Source organism: Equus przewalskii, chromosome 6, assembly GCF_037783145.1.
Source record: "Equus przewalskii isolate Varuska chromosome 6, EquPr2, whole genome shotgun sequence".
NCBI lineage: Eukaryota > Metazoa > Chordata > Mammalia > Perissodactyla > Equidae > Equus > Equus przewalskii.
This window is the reverse complement of record NC_091836.1, coordinates 74,577,781-74,593,584: the sequence shown is the minus strand read 5'-3', so window position 1 is coordinate 74,593,584 and position 15,804 is coordinate 74,577,781. Positions and strand designations below refer to the sequence as shown.

At 37.0% G+C, this 15,804-nt stretch overlaps 1 pseudogene; it reads right to left on the bottom strand.

The window, feature by feature from the left end:
- Positions 1-12,546: 12,546 nt before the first annotated feature.
- On the bottom strand, positions 12,547-13,497 carry LOC139084264 (olfactory receptor 52B4-like; annotated as a pseudogene).
- Positions 13,498-15,804: the final 2,307 nt, after the last annotated feature.

The window sequence follows — 15,804 nt, the reverse complement described above, 5'->3', positions numbered from 1 at the left end:
ATGATTCAGAAGCCTGGGTCTCCACAAGTATCAATATGCAGAAGGCCCTGTGCACGTGGAAGATAATTTTGTACATCTTTTAATTTTTATTTTATTATGAAGCTTTCCTGGTTGGTTTTTGAATATTTAACATTTTTTGTTTTTCACACATCAATGAAAGTAACCTATAACCAATCTATAAATCAAAATTGGGGTGTGTTTATCATGAGCTGGATCTGAGGACCATGTAGCCTGGGAGAGTCCTTTCACAAAGGAATGGAGCGCTCCACATAAGTGGGGGCATACTATACAGAGAAGTTATACACCATCAAAGAGCATGTATCACAATTGATTGGAATGTCCCTTTTACAATAGTCATGAGATTATCTTGCCAGCATGCAATTCACACAGCAATTGATGAACACAGGAGGCAGTAGGTCTGTGGGCTCGAGGTGAGTAGTCACAGGGTGAGTGCAGCAGGCCAGCAATCAATGCTTAATTTGGGGAGAGATACTTATCCTTAAGGAAATGCTGATGTGGGGGAAGTTACATCCTTATCTTTAAGGGTGTTGTTTTTATCTTTGGGACATAGTAAATACTTAAAGCAGATGTACAACACATGCTCAACAGGACAAGTTAGGCTTTTTTGGAAAAACAAGTTCAGACCAAATTAGTCTTATACCAAATGGCTCCCTCATACACTCCAGTATATCCTATTGCTTGTCATTTATTCATCACACAGAATTACTTCATAGAGATTCTAATGCTTATTAGTATAGAAATGTGTAATTTTTTTTTTTTTGAGTAGGATTAGCCCTGAGCTAACCTCTGCTGCCAATCCTCCTCTTTTTGCCAAGGAAGACTGGCCCAGTGCTAACATCCGTGCCCATCTTCCTCTGCTTTACATGTGGGACGCCTACCATAGGATGGTTTGCCATGTCCGCACCCGGGATTCGAACTGGCGAACCCCAGGCCACAGAAGTGGAACATGCGCACTTAACTGGGGCCGGCCCCTGTGTAATATTTTTTAATATTTTAATTATCTGTAATGAAGTATTTTTCATTCACAAGTTCATTAGTTGTTTGTGTTACATTTGTCTTGTTTATTTGTGTAAAATGACCACTTCTTCTATGGAAATTTATTTTCTTGTATTTCATACACTGTTGTATTCTTTCAAAAAGCATATCTCCCTGAATGAGGGAAGACAGCAGTTTGGAAGCAGGAAGGGTCTGGAATAGTTCCCCAAACCTGAAATCCTTGGCTGGGCTTCGCAGAAGACCACGTGCTGCTGCAGTTGCCTCCACCTGTGACACCAGCTAGTGGTAGTTGAGAGTTAATGACTCAGAAGGGAAGGGACAGGAGGATACTGCTGACAAGGCCCACTAGCACAGCACAGTGTAGACTCTCAGACCTCAAGCTCAAGGTTGCAGCTCCAGCCCATCAGTCAGTGAAGGAGACCTTTTGAACCTTTTGGGCTCAGTCGTGCCAAGTGGCACATTTACTGAGTGAAGTGTAAAATCTGAGGCCTCTTAGATCACGTGAAGGTCACAGATGCCACCTATAAAGCATCATCTGTTTAGCTTTCCTATAATACATTCAACAACAGAAATGTACTTATATCCCTTACTAAGTATAAATATTTTTAAATTGTATGAGTTTGCCAAAAACTGACCACTTGACATAATAGCACGTTTGCTAGAAAGATAATTAAAATTTATTTATGTACTATGAGGTATTTTTCTTTCCACCACTTAAAGACAGCAGGATCTTTGTTGTTAAGTCTCCAATATTCTCAATAATAACTTAAAACACCTAGGATATCATACCCACCTGAATGGTCTCAGTGGTAAAGCAACCCTGAGGAAGAAAACAATTCCTCTCTGCCTTTCCTAGACAGAGTAGGTGAGAGTCGGCTGAACTAGGTAGGTGCATAGCTTGGGAGATGTACTGTGGAGCAGGAAGAGTTGAGAGTGCTGAGAGTAAAGAATAATAATAGGGGCTACACGGTGAGACAGTGGCTAAGTGTGCGCATTCCGCTTCGGTGGCCCGGGATTCACCGGTTCAGGTCCCCAGTGCGGACGTGGCACCTCTTGGCACGCCATGCTGTTGTAGGCGTCCCACATATATAGTAGAGGAGGATGGGCATGGATGTTAGCTCAGGGCCAGTCTTCCTCAGCAAAAGGAGGAAGATTGGCAGCAGATGTTAGCTCAGGGCTAATCTTCCTCAAAATAATAATAATAATAATAATAATAATAATAAAATAAAACACATTGGGAGTTGGAGTCAGGACCAAGAGATTACCCAGCACTGTCCTCAGGCAAAACAGAAGACCACTAGACTCTTTTACAAATGATTGCAGATGCTATGTCTATTCCAATGAGATCTTAGGTCCCAGGGTTTAGAAACTTCTGATCACCCTATGGTGATGGCTCTAGACACATCTGCTTGCTCATTGTCCACAGACAGTTCTGCAAATTGAAGGCTCCTTTATGCCTTGAGATTCTCCTGAGCCCACCCAAACTTTCCACTGTGGACGCCACATCCCTAATTATGACCCAGCACAATCCTAAGGACCCAGAATTACAAGATGGCATGATTGTCACATATACTTTTAGAGAATATGGGAAGGAGAAAGCCCTAGAACTGATTCCTGGGTGGAGAAAACCCACACTTGGTACCCACTGGATTTTTCATTTTGAATGCAGATCCCTTATTTGGTCTTTTCCTGAAAACAGAAAAATGTAAAGTAACTCACAGGCTTCATAGTCTTGTCAGCAGAGGGAACCATTTTTAGCTCCAGAAGCTTCTGTTAAAAAGATGGTGACCCTTAGTGTGTAGATTCTTTTTGCCTGTGTTTGCTATCTCAAGTCTTTTTTTCTCTGTAACAAGTTTCTCATCTTGAACTGGGAGGCTGGGAATTTCAGAGAATGAAAGACCTGAATATCCCTAGAGAGTTACCTGTCAATAATTCAAGAGAGCGCAGGATGTTCCTAGGGAGTCAGAGCCTCAGTCATTGTAGCAATGGGGTGACCAGTATACCGGGGTCAAATGGAAATGGATAGAATTGATTGCCTCCAGTGTCCATGGATGAGTGCTGGAGAAAACGGTGTGTGTCTACACACAAACAGACCGGATGTGTCTGATTTGGAATCTCTTCCCTCACCAAAGGTCAGGAGATGAGCAATGGAAAAATTCCTGGCAAAGAAGGGACCAGAGCAGAAACTGCTTCATCAAGCAGCACATTAATTAAATTTGTCTCAGTTCATAAGTTAAGAGATAGTTGGCAATGAAAATGCCAAAAAGATCCAGGGATATCACCACGTATTGCAGCACCATTTGACTTTCTGTCTCACTAGAGGTGCAGAACAGGCATTACTTCATTTCTGACTGGAAAGAGTGAGGCTGACCAGGAGAAAAGAACACTGACCTACGCCATTGCTAAGGGAACCCATCCTAGCACTCCTGAGTTGTCCTCTATCGCTATAATGTTGACAAGTAACTTGAAAAATGGAGACTTAGCTGGGCAAAGCGATAAAAGAGAATTACTGCAGAAGTAGATAAGAATATCAGAGACTTGCAGTTTTAGTTCCAACATGCAAAGAATTTGAAAGCCATTACTTCCATCCTTACAGCAAGAAAAAAGCTGAACAAGCTGAACATCAATGACCTTTCTCAGACCCAACAGAGAACTGAGGTCACAGGGCGAACCATAACACTGAAATCTAGAGATAGATAGTTGAAAACAGAGAATAACAGCCTAAGTCTACTGAACCAGAGAAGTTGCTGGAGCCACAAACTGGTAGGTGCATTAAAATGGTAATTTTGGTGAAGTGCTGGAGGCTGAATATGAACTAGTTTGAGAGTGAGAAATTCCTGAGAGAAACAGCCTTAGGCGACAAACATACTTTCTTGGAATTCACTTGGAAAACAAAATCAGGTTCCCATAGTAAGGAGCCAAGAAAAAAACTCCTCTCTTATTCCTGGCAGAAGTAGGGTAAAAGAACCATTTTGAAATATGCCCAGAGCATTCCCCATAAAAAAACTGAAAAGCAAAGAGAATAAAGAATGAAAAAAAAGAAAGAGTATTTAAGAATTGTGGGACAATTTCAATTTATGTAATATATGTATAATTGGGATACTAGAAAGAGGAAAAAGAGAGAATGAAGCAGGAGCAGAAGAAATATTTCAAGTAATAATGGCCAAGAATTTTCCAAAAAAATAATAACAGACACCAAACCAGAGATCTAAAAAGCTCGGAGAACACTGAACAGGATAAATTTTTTAAAAAAACCTACACCTGGAAAAGGGATATCAAATAAATTTGTAACTATTATGTTCAGTTAGCTTAAAAAGGCAACAAGGAAAATGATGAGAATAAAGTTTTTGTTTTAGAGTAAAGATTTTTTTATAATGATGAATTATTTTACAGCTAGATAAAACTTTAAAATTATTTATGACTCTTTAATCAAGTTATTCTATTTTTGAAATAAAACCAAGATGAGAATGTTTAAAGTAAATTAATTTGCATTCTGAACATGATTCATTTCAGATCACAGAGAATGGAAGTCAGAATAAAATCAAGGGGCCAGACCGGTGGCGTAGCGGTTAAGTTCGCAGGTTCCGCTCCTCGGCGGCCCAGGGTTCGCTGGTTTGGATGCCGGGTGCGGACATGGCACAGCTTGGCAAAAGACATGCTGTGTTAGGCGTCCCAGGTATAAAGTAGAGGAAGATGACCATGATAGCTCATTGCCAGTCTTCCTCAGCAAAAGGAGGAGGATTAGCAGTAGTTAGCTCAGGGCTAACCTTCCTAAAAAAAAAAAAAAAAAAAAATCGACAATCACTTATAGATTTAGATAAACAGATCCCTAGTTATGAGCTATGTTTCACACTGATACATGCCTGTTCCCACATCCAAATGATACTTACCCCTCACACAAACTGCATAGCCAGGAAGGACCTTACTGGAAGCCTTGGACTTGGGGTCAGTTCAGAGATTCAAGGGGAGACAAGAATATAGAAATGAATAGGTGCTCTGTGGGTGGGCTGGAGAGGGAAGACATTTTACAGTGAAAGGGAGTTGGTGTCTGACACACCTGTCCACCACTCTCCCTCCACTCCCTGCCCCTCACACCAATCCACATACACTGAGCCATCCAACCTCCACATGTCAGCAAAAGATAAATTCTCTTCACTAAATATATCTAAAATTCCATCTACTTTTTCTCTCTCTCATTGCAAGAACATTTTCCACACCAACATTCCCTCATTTCTCCCCTATGGCCTCCTAATTATTCTCCCAATTAACACCTTCTACCCAATGTACATTCTTTATGGAATAACCAAAATGATTTTTACACGTGAAATATGATCATGCCATCCTTGAAAGTAAACATTTCATTGGATGCTCATTGCTTTTAGTATTGAAACTTTATTTATTAACAATGTCTACCTGGCCCTGAGTGAAGAGATCACGGGTAGACCTCTAGTCTTATGGTAAGCCACTCCCTGGGCTCCACTCCTGCTACCCCTCTCTTACTCCCTCACCAGGGCCGAGTTCTTTCTCATGTCACAGGTTTTCTCTTTCAAAAATGTTCTCTCCCTCTTGTTTCACTTAATCAAGTCGAACTCATCCTCCGTGTGTCTCATTAAAGGTTCCTCTTTCAGGTAGGTATATTTGATCATAGCACTTAACAAGGTCCTCCATTATAACAGAATGTAAAAAAGAGAAAAAAGAAAAAACTTCTACCCTAATTTTATATAACTAATGTCACAAGTGTAATTCAAATGTGTATGTCTTTATTTTTAAAGTCAATGTCTCCTTTTCAAGTCTGTAAATTCTGAGTTTCTTAGCATATCCCCACACCTAGCACCATGCTTGGTATATTGGTATGCAATAAAAACTTTTGATTAAACAAACAAATGGATGAATTAATCAAGATGATTTATATATTTATATATAATTTTTATATATTCATTTATATATCACAAACTGATATACTCAATTAATCAAGATGATTTATATATTTATATATAATTTTTATATATTCATTTATATATCACAAACTGATATACTCAAACCCTACATATTTATTGAATAAATATATATAAATTACTTATATACATATATAAAACAAAGTGATATACTCATAAACCACTATAAGAAACTCAAAATTGAATTTTAAAAAAATGTTAAAAAAAAAAACATAGGAAGGCAGAAAAGAGAAACAGAGGAATGAGAACCTGGGGAACAAATAGAAAACAAATAATAAAATGTCAGACATAAGCCCTACCATAGCATTAGTTACTTTAAGCGAAAATGATATAAATATACCAATTGAAAGATAAAGAATGGCAGAATGGATTAAAAAACAACAAAAATGTATGTTGTCTACAAGAAATTCACATCAAACTTAATAACATAGGTAGATTGGAAATAAAAGAGGGAAAAAGCACTAAGTGCGTTACATCAGAAAAGAGAAAAGATTTCAGATCAATAATCTAAGTTCCTACCTAAAAAAAGAAAAACAACTAGAAAAAGACGAGCAAAACAAACTCAAAGAAGCAGAAGGAAGGAAATAATAAAGATAACAGCAGAAATCAATGAAATTCAAAACAGGAAAACAATAGGAAAAAATTGATGAAAGAAAATGCTAGTTCTTTGAAAGACTGGCAAAGATAAAATGAGAGAAGATACAAATCACTAAAGTCAGGAGTCAAACAGCGGATATCACTACAAATCCTGCAGCCATTACAAGGATAATAAGAGAATACTATGAGCAATTTTGTGTTCTGAAATTCAACAATTTAAACAATAGGAATCAATTCATTTAAAACTATATAGCTCAACCAAGAAGAAACAGATATTCTAAATAATCTTGTAAATATTAAAGAAATTGAATCTGAGCTTAAAATGCTCCCAGAAAGGAAACCTCCAGGCCCAGATAGTTTCACTGAAGAATTTTACCAAATGGTTAAAGAAGAATTAACACCAATTTTATACAATGTCTTCTAGAAAATAGAAGAGGAGGGAACACTTCCCAACTCATTTTATGAGGTCAGTTTTATCTTGGTAGCAAAGCCAGGCAAAGAGAGAACAAAAAATAAAACTACATATTAATATCTCTCATGAACTTAGAGATAAAAATCTTCAACAAAATTTTAACACATTGAACTCAGGTATGTATGAAAAGAATTATATACCATGAACAAATGGGATTTATTCCAGGTATGCAAGGCTTGTACAATATTCAAAAGCCAATATATGTAATCCACAATATCAAAGAACTAAGAAAGAAAAAGTATAAAATATCAATTGATGAGGGAAAGTTATTTGCCAAAATCTAACATCCGTTTGTGATAAAAATGTTTAGCAAATTAGGAATAGAGGGTAATTTCATCTACTTGAAAAAAATAGAATCTACAAACAGTCTATAGGCATCATCATAATTAATGGTGAAAAACTGAATATTTCTTAAGATCAAGACCAAGGTAGGGATGTATGTTCTCACCACTCTTATTTAACATTAATGCTGGAAGTTCTAGCCATACAAGAAAGCAAGAGAATGAAATAAAAGGCAGACAGATTGGAAAGGAGGAATTAAAATTGTTCCTACTCAGAGATGACATGATTGACTACATAGAAAATACCAGGGAATCTATGAAACAAGCAAACAAGACAACACAACAAACTCCTAGAATAGATAAATTCATTAAAGTTGCAGGATACGAGATTAACACACAAAATCAATGTTGAAGATTAACATCAAACATGTGGAGATTGAAATGAAGAAGTACCATCTTTAATTATGCCAAAAGCAAAAAGTACTTAGGAAAAAGCTAGCAAATATGTATAGGATCTGTGTGCTGAAAATCAGAAAACGCTTATGAAATAAATCAAAGCAGACCTAAATAAATGGAGATGTATACCACATTCATGAACTGGAAGACCCAATGTCGTAAAGATATCAGATACCAATATTTCTAAAATTGATCTACATATTTAATGGAATTCCTATCAAAATTCCAGCAGGAGTTTTGGAGACATAGAGTTACTTATTCTATAATTGATATAGAAAAGAAAAGACCTAAAATATCTAAAGCAATTTTGAGAAAAAAGTGATATGTGAGGAATAACTCTACTTAATATTAAAGCTTACTATTTAGATACAGTAATCGAGACAGTGTGGTATTGTCAGAAGAATAGACATATAGACATATAGATCAATAAAACGGAATAGAAAACCCTACACAAATATGCCTGACTGATTTTGAGCAAAGTCACAAAAGGAATTTGATGGGGGAAGGACAGGTCTTGTCAATAAATGGTGCTGGAGCGATTGAATATCCAAAGGAAAAAAAAAACCCTTAACCTAAACTTCACATCTTACACAAAAATTAACTCGAAATTGATCATGGACTTAAATATAAAATGAATACTCATAAAACATTTAGGAGAAACATAGAAGAAAATCCTCAGCAACTAGGGCTAGACAAAGAGTTTTCAGGTGATGCTAAAAGCACACTCATGAAAGGAAAAATTGATAAATTGGAATGCTTATCAACTTAAAAACTTTAAAAAGTTTTAAAAATGAAAAACATTTGCTCTGAGAATGTTTCCATTAAGAGAGTGAAAAGACAAGCTACAGACAGGGAAAATTTATTTTCAAACCAGATATATAAGACCTTGTATTTAGAATATATAAAGAACTCCCAAAATTTAACTGTAAAATAATTTAAAAATCCGAATAGAAAACAGGCAAAATACATAAGCCGATATTTCACTGAGCAGAACACTTAGACGACAAACAAGGATATGGAAAATGTACATCATTAGCATTTAGAGAAATGCAAATTAATACCATGATGCATACACCTATCATAATGACTGAAATAAAAAAATAGTGAGGACACCAAATGCTGGTGAGGTTATAGAGTAACTAGATCACTCATGCATTGCTGGTGGGAATGTAAAATGGCAGACTCACTCAGGAAAACAATCAGGTGGCTTCTTATAAAATTAAGCATGTATATATTGTACAACCCAGAATTGCACATATTGCAGCATACTGAAAAATGCTTGAGCATTTTTTTCAGAGAAACGTAAACTTATATTTACACAAATATGTGTACATGAATATTCACAGCAGCTTTATTCATAACAGCCAAAAACTGGAAATAACCCAAATGTTATTTAACATAGGAATGTTTAAAAACATTGTAGTACATCCACACCATGGAATTCTACATAAAAATAAAAAGAAACAAACTATGGATACACACAACAATTTGGACGGATCCAAGGAAATTATGCTGAGTGAAATAAACACAGTTTCTAAAGGTTATGTGTTGTATGGTTTCATTTATATAACATCCATGATAAAACAAATTTGTAGAGATGGAAGACCAATTAGTGGTTGCCAGGGGCTAGGTATGGAAAGAGAGGGATGTGAGTGAAGCTACAAAACGAAATCATAAGTGATGATGGAGCAATTCTGTATCTTAATTATGGTGGTGGTTCCATGAATCTATAATGTCATGTAATTACTTAGAAGTATACACACACAGACGCAAGCACACACACAAGCAATGCATATAAAACTGATGAAATCTAATAAGTTCTGTGGTTTGTACCAACATCAACTTTATAGTTTTGATATTGTACTACAGTTATGCAGGATGTTACTATAGGGGAAAACTGGATGAAAGGTAAACAGGACCTTCCAGTACATTATTCTTTTGCAACTTCTTGTGAATCTATAATTATTTCAAAACAAAAAGCTTTTAAAAAATTGTTGAATGTTAAATAAAGATATCTTAAGACAAACATAAATAAGTAATAATAATTATTATTATAGCAAATATGTGTATCTTTTGGCCTGATGCCATTCTAAGCTCTTTAAATATATTAACCCATTTAGTCCTCATAAGAACTCTATTATGTTGATAAAATAATACTAATTTAGACATGATAAAATGAAAATAGAGAATTGGATGTGAATAATACTCAAATACTAGCTTAAGAAGAATCTTCTATGGTTAACCAATGGAAAAAGACACAAAAGAAAAGATATACATATAGTTATTAATACTTAAATCATTTTTAAAAATACTAAGAATAAAGGACAAATACTTAAATATGAGAGTGAGAACATGTATTGTTATTGATAAATTTTTTAAAATACCGAAAAGAGATAAGGACAACATAGAATTTTCAAGAGTTAAATGGGCAAAAGCAAGAATAGCCAGAATCATCTAAGAGCTTCAGTAGTCAAGAGCAGAAACTTGACAAATAAAAAAGAAATTGATTTGTTCCTGCCTCTGCCATTTTCCTTGGTAGAGTTTCCATTTCCTCATCTGCATTACTTATGTTATGGAGCTCAGATGAAGACGATCTAAGGTAATGCATGTAAAATGCTCAGACTGGGGCTCTAACATGATAAGTACTCAACAAATGGTAGTTATCACTACTTCATAAGATGAACTATGACTATCCAATAAATGTTTCACCTCAGTAGCAATAAAAATATAAGTAAAATTTGCATTGTGATATGATTTTTGTCCTTATGAATGGCAAAAATTTTAAAAAATGAAAATACTCAATACCTTGTTGGTTCAGAGAGATATACATCCTTTCTGAATGCAATTTTATAGGATTAAATCTACAATAGCACTTTAGAACTCTATCCTTAAAATAGAAATTGAAAGATCAGAGTAAGTTCTATGTATAAGATGTTTGGAGAAGCTTCGTTTATGTGGTTAGAAAAGGAAAACTCCAAATGCCTAGTAAGATTGAAAATTAATGAAAACACATATGCATAGAATGTGTAAGTGTAAAACACATATGCACAGAATGTGTAAATGTAAGGCAGTATACCAAAATGCTATTAGTGGGTTTCCCCTGACTAGGAATTTTCTTTATATTTTTGTTGTTTTCTAATTGTATTACATTGAGCATTTGCATCTTACATTAAAAGACAATACTTAAAAATAATTTATTTAGAACATATCTTGGCTGTGTACCTAAGAAACAAGTAGAATTGAGCCTTAAATTTGTGAATATATGGTCACAATGTCATATAAAAAGGATTTAGAAGAATGCTTAGTTAAATGTCATAGTAAAATCTTGCAATGAAATAGTATATAGACATAGTAATTGATTATATAAATTCACATATATTATAAATGAACACTGTCAACAATGTATGCTAGAAAAGAAAAGTAGGTTACAGACCATATATATAGTATGGTAAATACTCTATATATGTATTATATGATAATATTTTTCAGGTAGATATAGGAATAGATAAAGCTAGAGATACAGATGGAGATAAAATACAGACACAGATTCAGAGACAGATGTAGATATAGATATATAAGTATATAGATAGAGAGATGTGATAGATATAGTTAACAGAAAACAAAATTTTAACAGTAAAATTGCTTGAAAGCTGTATGTTTATGGATTTATGAATTCCATTTCATGTTTGTCTTTTTTCATAATTTCTAATAAATTCTACAAGGAATCTACATTTTTAATCAAGCAGGCATTGAAAAAAGAAAATATGCTATTTTTCTCGTAGAGGTATTATCAAAGAAATAATACATTGGGAAAGAGTTGTGGTTACAGAAAGCATCACAGAGGAGACAAGATGAGAATTGGGTATTAAAGGAGGAATAAGTGTTTCCTAACAAGTCAATCGTGGTTATTTCAAGACAAAGCAGAGACATGAACACCCTGAGAAGGTGGGCTAATGGCCTGGTGTGTCTGAAATTTGGGCTACTTTGAAAGTGATATGGGAAGTATTCCTGTAAAAAAGTTCAGGAATCAGGTCATTAAAGACCTTGAACACTCCACTGAGGAGGAAATCATTGAAGAACAGGGCTTGACCTTGAGATTGGAGGAATTTCCGTTCCTCGGCCTTCTCTCAGTACACATCACCTCATCAGAAACCACATTAATATTTTGACATCACAGGAGTGACAGTCTCAATCCCTCAGTCTCCTCAAGGGTTGTTCTGCAGAATATGAAACACACAATTCATTACATTTCCTTATTACACACATGCATGTTGATAGGACATAAGTTAAAATATAATAGGAATAACTGCAAAACCTAGGAACCACTGATGCTAAGAATGTCATTTAGCTAGAATGAAAGACACTAAGGAATAGAGGTTTGTATGTGATTTTCTAAACATACCACAAGATGTCTCAGAGAGTGGGAAATTCAGTGAAGAGGAGCTGAACATATTCCTAGGCCAGAGCAATTCTCACTTCCTCTATTTCTAAAGATCATGCTAGTGTCATTAAAGATATATGACTTGTGAAAATCACTTCGTCCTGTCCCAGGCTCTTTGTAGAAGGTAGCTTTCTCTATCAAACATAGCACTGCTTTCTCAGGCCGTTTTGACAAAGGAAGAATCAGTTCTGCAACCTCCCTGATGAAATTGCTCCAGAGACACAATTCGCTGAACTATTTCCTAGTGTTCCGGCTGACTCTTCCCACCCACCACTGCCATAGACCACTTCACAGATAGCTAGAGATTCTGAAAGCTCGGTTCTTATATCAAAGCGATTTCTGCTTTGTAAACAATATGTGAACCATCTGCTCTTGGATTTGCTTGGTCTTTATCCCATGAATGATGGGATTCAGCATAGGTGGAGCAAGCATGCAGACATTAGACAATAAAATATGGATATGAGGTGGAATGTGGCGTCCAAACCGCTGAGTAAGGATTGTGAAGATTCCAGGCCCATAAAAGAGGATGATGACGCAGACATGGGAGCCACACGTGTTGAGAGCTTTATAGCGAGCGTCTAGGGAAGGCATGTGGAAGACAGCACGGAGAATCAACACATAGGAAAAAAAAATTAGCACAACATCTAAAACTACTGTTTACATTAGGATGGAAAACCCGTACCAGATGTTCACTCGAATGTCATTACAAGCATATTTGGCCAAGCCAATGTGTTCACAAAACGTATGCGGAATAATATTATTGTGGCAGAAAGTCAATCTTTTCAAAAGAAATATTATGGGGAAAAGCATACAATAACTTCTCAGAAAGATAGTCACGCCAATTTTCCCAATCAGTGCATGTGTAAGAATAGTGGTGTATCTCGGTGGGTAACATATGGCAATGTAGTGGTCAAATGCCATCACCAGCAAGATGCCAGACTCAGACATAAAAGTGTAGTGGATGATAAAGAACTGAATGATGCAGCGATCCAGGGAGATCTCTCCAGCCCGGAACCAGAAGATGGCCAAGGCCTGAGGTACTGTGCACGTGGAAAGGACAACATCTGCTCCAGCCAGCATGCAGATGAAGGGGTACATGGGTTCATGGAGGCTGCACCTTGTGAGGATAATGAAAAGGAGCAGACTGTTCCCAAGCAGGGCAATGACATAGGAAATGAAGAAGGGAATGGAAATCCACATGCGCTGGTCCTCTAGGCCTGGGATGCCAAGCAAGTAAAAGACTGTGTGGCTAACACCAGTGTGGTTTAAGGAAGACATATCGGAAGCAGGTGACCTTCGACCTAACTCCCTGTTCACGGAGAGAGGAAAATACATATTCTTTTAAATAGATTCTTAAGAGGAACTATACTAATGTTCTTTGTGAAGACATCAGGAGCTTTTGGAATATTTAATACTCTCCATCTTTTCTGAATACGCAAATAATAGAAAATATGCAAAGATGAAAGGATATGGTCTGTACCCCCATGAGTGACAGCCAATTACACTTACCTCCAACTAATTAAAGTAAGAGATATTATTGTAAGTATTTCACTTTCAAACAGAGGATTGTGAATACACAGAGGAAATCATTATGTATGTCTGGGAAGGCTGTAGCAAGATAATACTTGAACTTGCCCCTGAAGTTGACTAGTTTATCATAAAGTGAAGAATGAAAAGCGAAGGGAAGCAGCATAAGAAAAGATGAATATACAGATCAATGCATAGTATGTTCATGAGTCGTTTCCAGGGTAGGTTGACAGGTGCCTAGGGGGTTGTACAGGCATATTTTCCTAATTGTGAAGGGCCTTCATCATAATTTCATACTTAGACGCCATCCTTTACACAGGAGGCAACCAGCAGATGTCTTGAAGCCAGTAGTTTAGATCAGTTACTCTAGTTTAGAAAGATTTCCTGTGGAGTTTTATTGGAGCAGTAATTGACTGAAGAGACAGGATGCTAAAAGGCCAGTCATATTCCAGAAATAGAATGGATCTAAACGTAATACAGTCACAGTGAATTAAACTAGTATTTATTAAGCACTGTATTATTGCAGGGACTGTGATATGCACGTTGCTTGTGGCATTTTATATATTCTTCATGTAGGGAGTAGACAGTCACTCTAGGAAGTGGATATTATCTCCATTTACCCAAGGAAAGTGAAATTCAGAGAATAGGAATCATTTGCCAAATTTCAAAAGCAACAATTGACAGAAACTAATTTGAAATCTCTGACTTCACCACACACCACTTGCTACCTGTGAAAGGGTCAAGAGACCTGTCAGAGGTAACATAGATAGGATTTGTGTGCCAGTGGTAAGGCACTCCTTATGCTCTCAGTTAGGGAGCTAAGCTAGAAATGACTGGAATTGGAAAAAGAAAGACATTGTCACTGAGAGGGGTGTTGCACTACTTGATATTTGGAAGATTCTTCTGTTGACAGAATTTACATGTGATTTCATCATTTACTTCCTGATATACTTTTCTTCATTCATTCGCTTAATCATTCACAAGCATATTTTGAGTAGTGACTATTTTTCAGGCATCGTGCCATGTGCCTGAGGCCTAACTAGTCTTGTGGTTTGGGAGAATGGTGGATATGTAAGCAGGTGAGTTTCGTAAAATGTTCCAAGTGTAATGGGCTCAGAGGGCAGCTTCTGAGAAGACAGGCATGTCCAAGCCCATTTTCATCGGAATGAAGAGATGGAGCCAGATTATAAAATACCCTCTTCAATGGGTTCCTGAGGATATTAAGAGAAGGGGCATCTTAATGTATCTAGCTCAGTGGCTGAGATGTATCTTATGCTCATATTCTTTCTTCCACTCCAGTCACCCTCTTGGTGCCACTGATTTTTCTTTCTGGGGAGGAAAACTGGCTCCTACTTCTCACATCTGCTGAGATGCCCTGGCTGCCTCCCCAAAGCCCTCTCTAGTGTCTGGTCCGGGGCAGGTGACCACAGTTCCTTGTCATTCTTAGGGCTCCTTTTGTGTTTTTCAAAGAAAGGTCTGTAGTCTAAGTAAATATGGTTTCTGTTTTCTCATCTCTAGTCTGATTAGGGCACTTGCCATTTATTGGATGCCTTCTCTTTATTTACCACCCTTCTGTAACCTCCATCCAGCCCATATAGTCTCAACCTCCCTTTCCAGACCTCACTCTCCACCTCCGCTATAACCAATCAGATTGGTGCCTCTGGTCTTCACCATTCTTTTTCCACCCATATCAATGGCCTCGAAGAATCCTGTCCCCTCTGACCTGAGAGATAACACTAGCCCAGTCCTTACCTTGATCCTGGAACATCCCTACCCTCAGATGTCTAATTCTCACCAGCCTTAGGTTGAGTCATCTGGAACAGACAGACACAAGATCTGTAATAAAATCCAGCTTGTGAAGGGTCAGGGGTTGAGCTGTTTATCCTCTTCTTTGGAACTCTTGAGGGAAGCACTTACACTGGGGTCTCCAGGGATCGAGCTGTCTCCACCACCCTCTCCCTTCTCCCAAATGGGCTGAGTCTCTAAAACCATTTCCCATCTCCCTCCGTTCCTTCTGACCCTCTTCTCTCTTGCTTCCCTCAAGATGCTGTGATATGA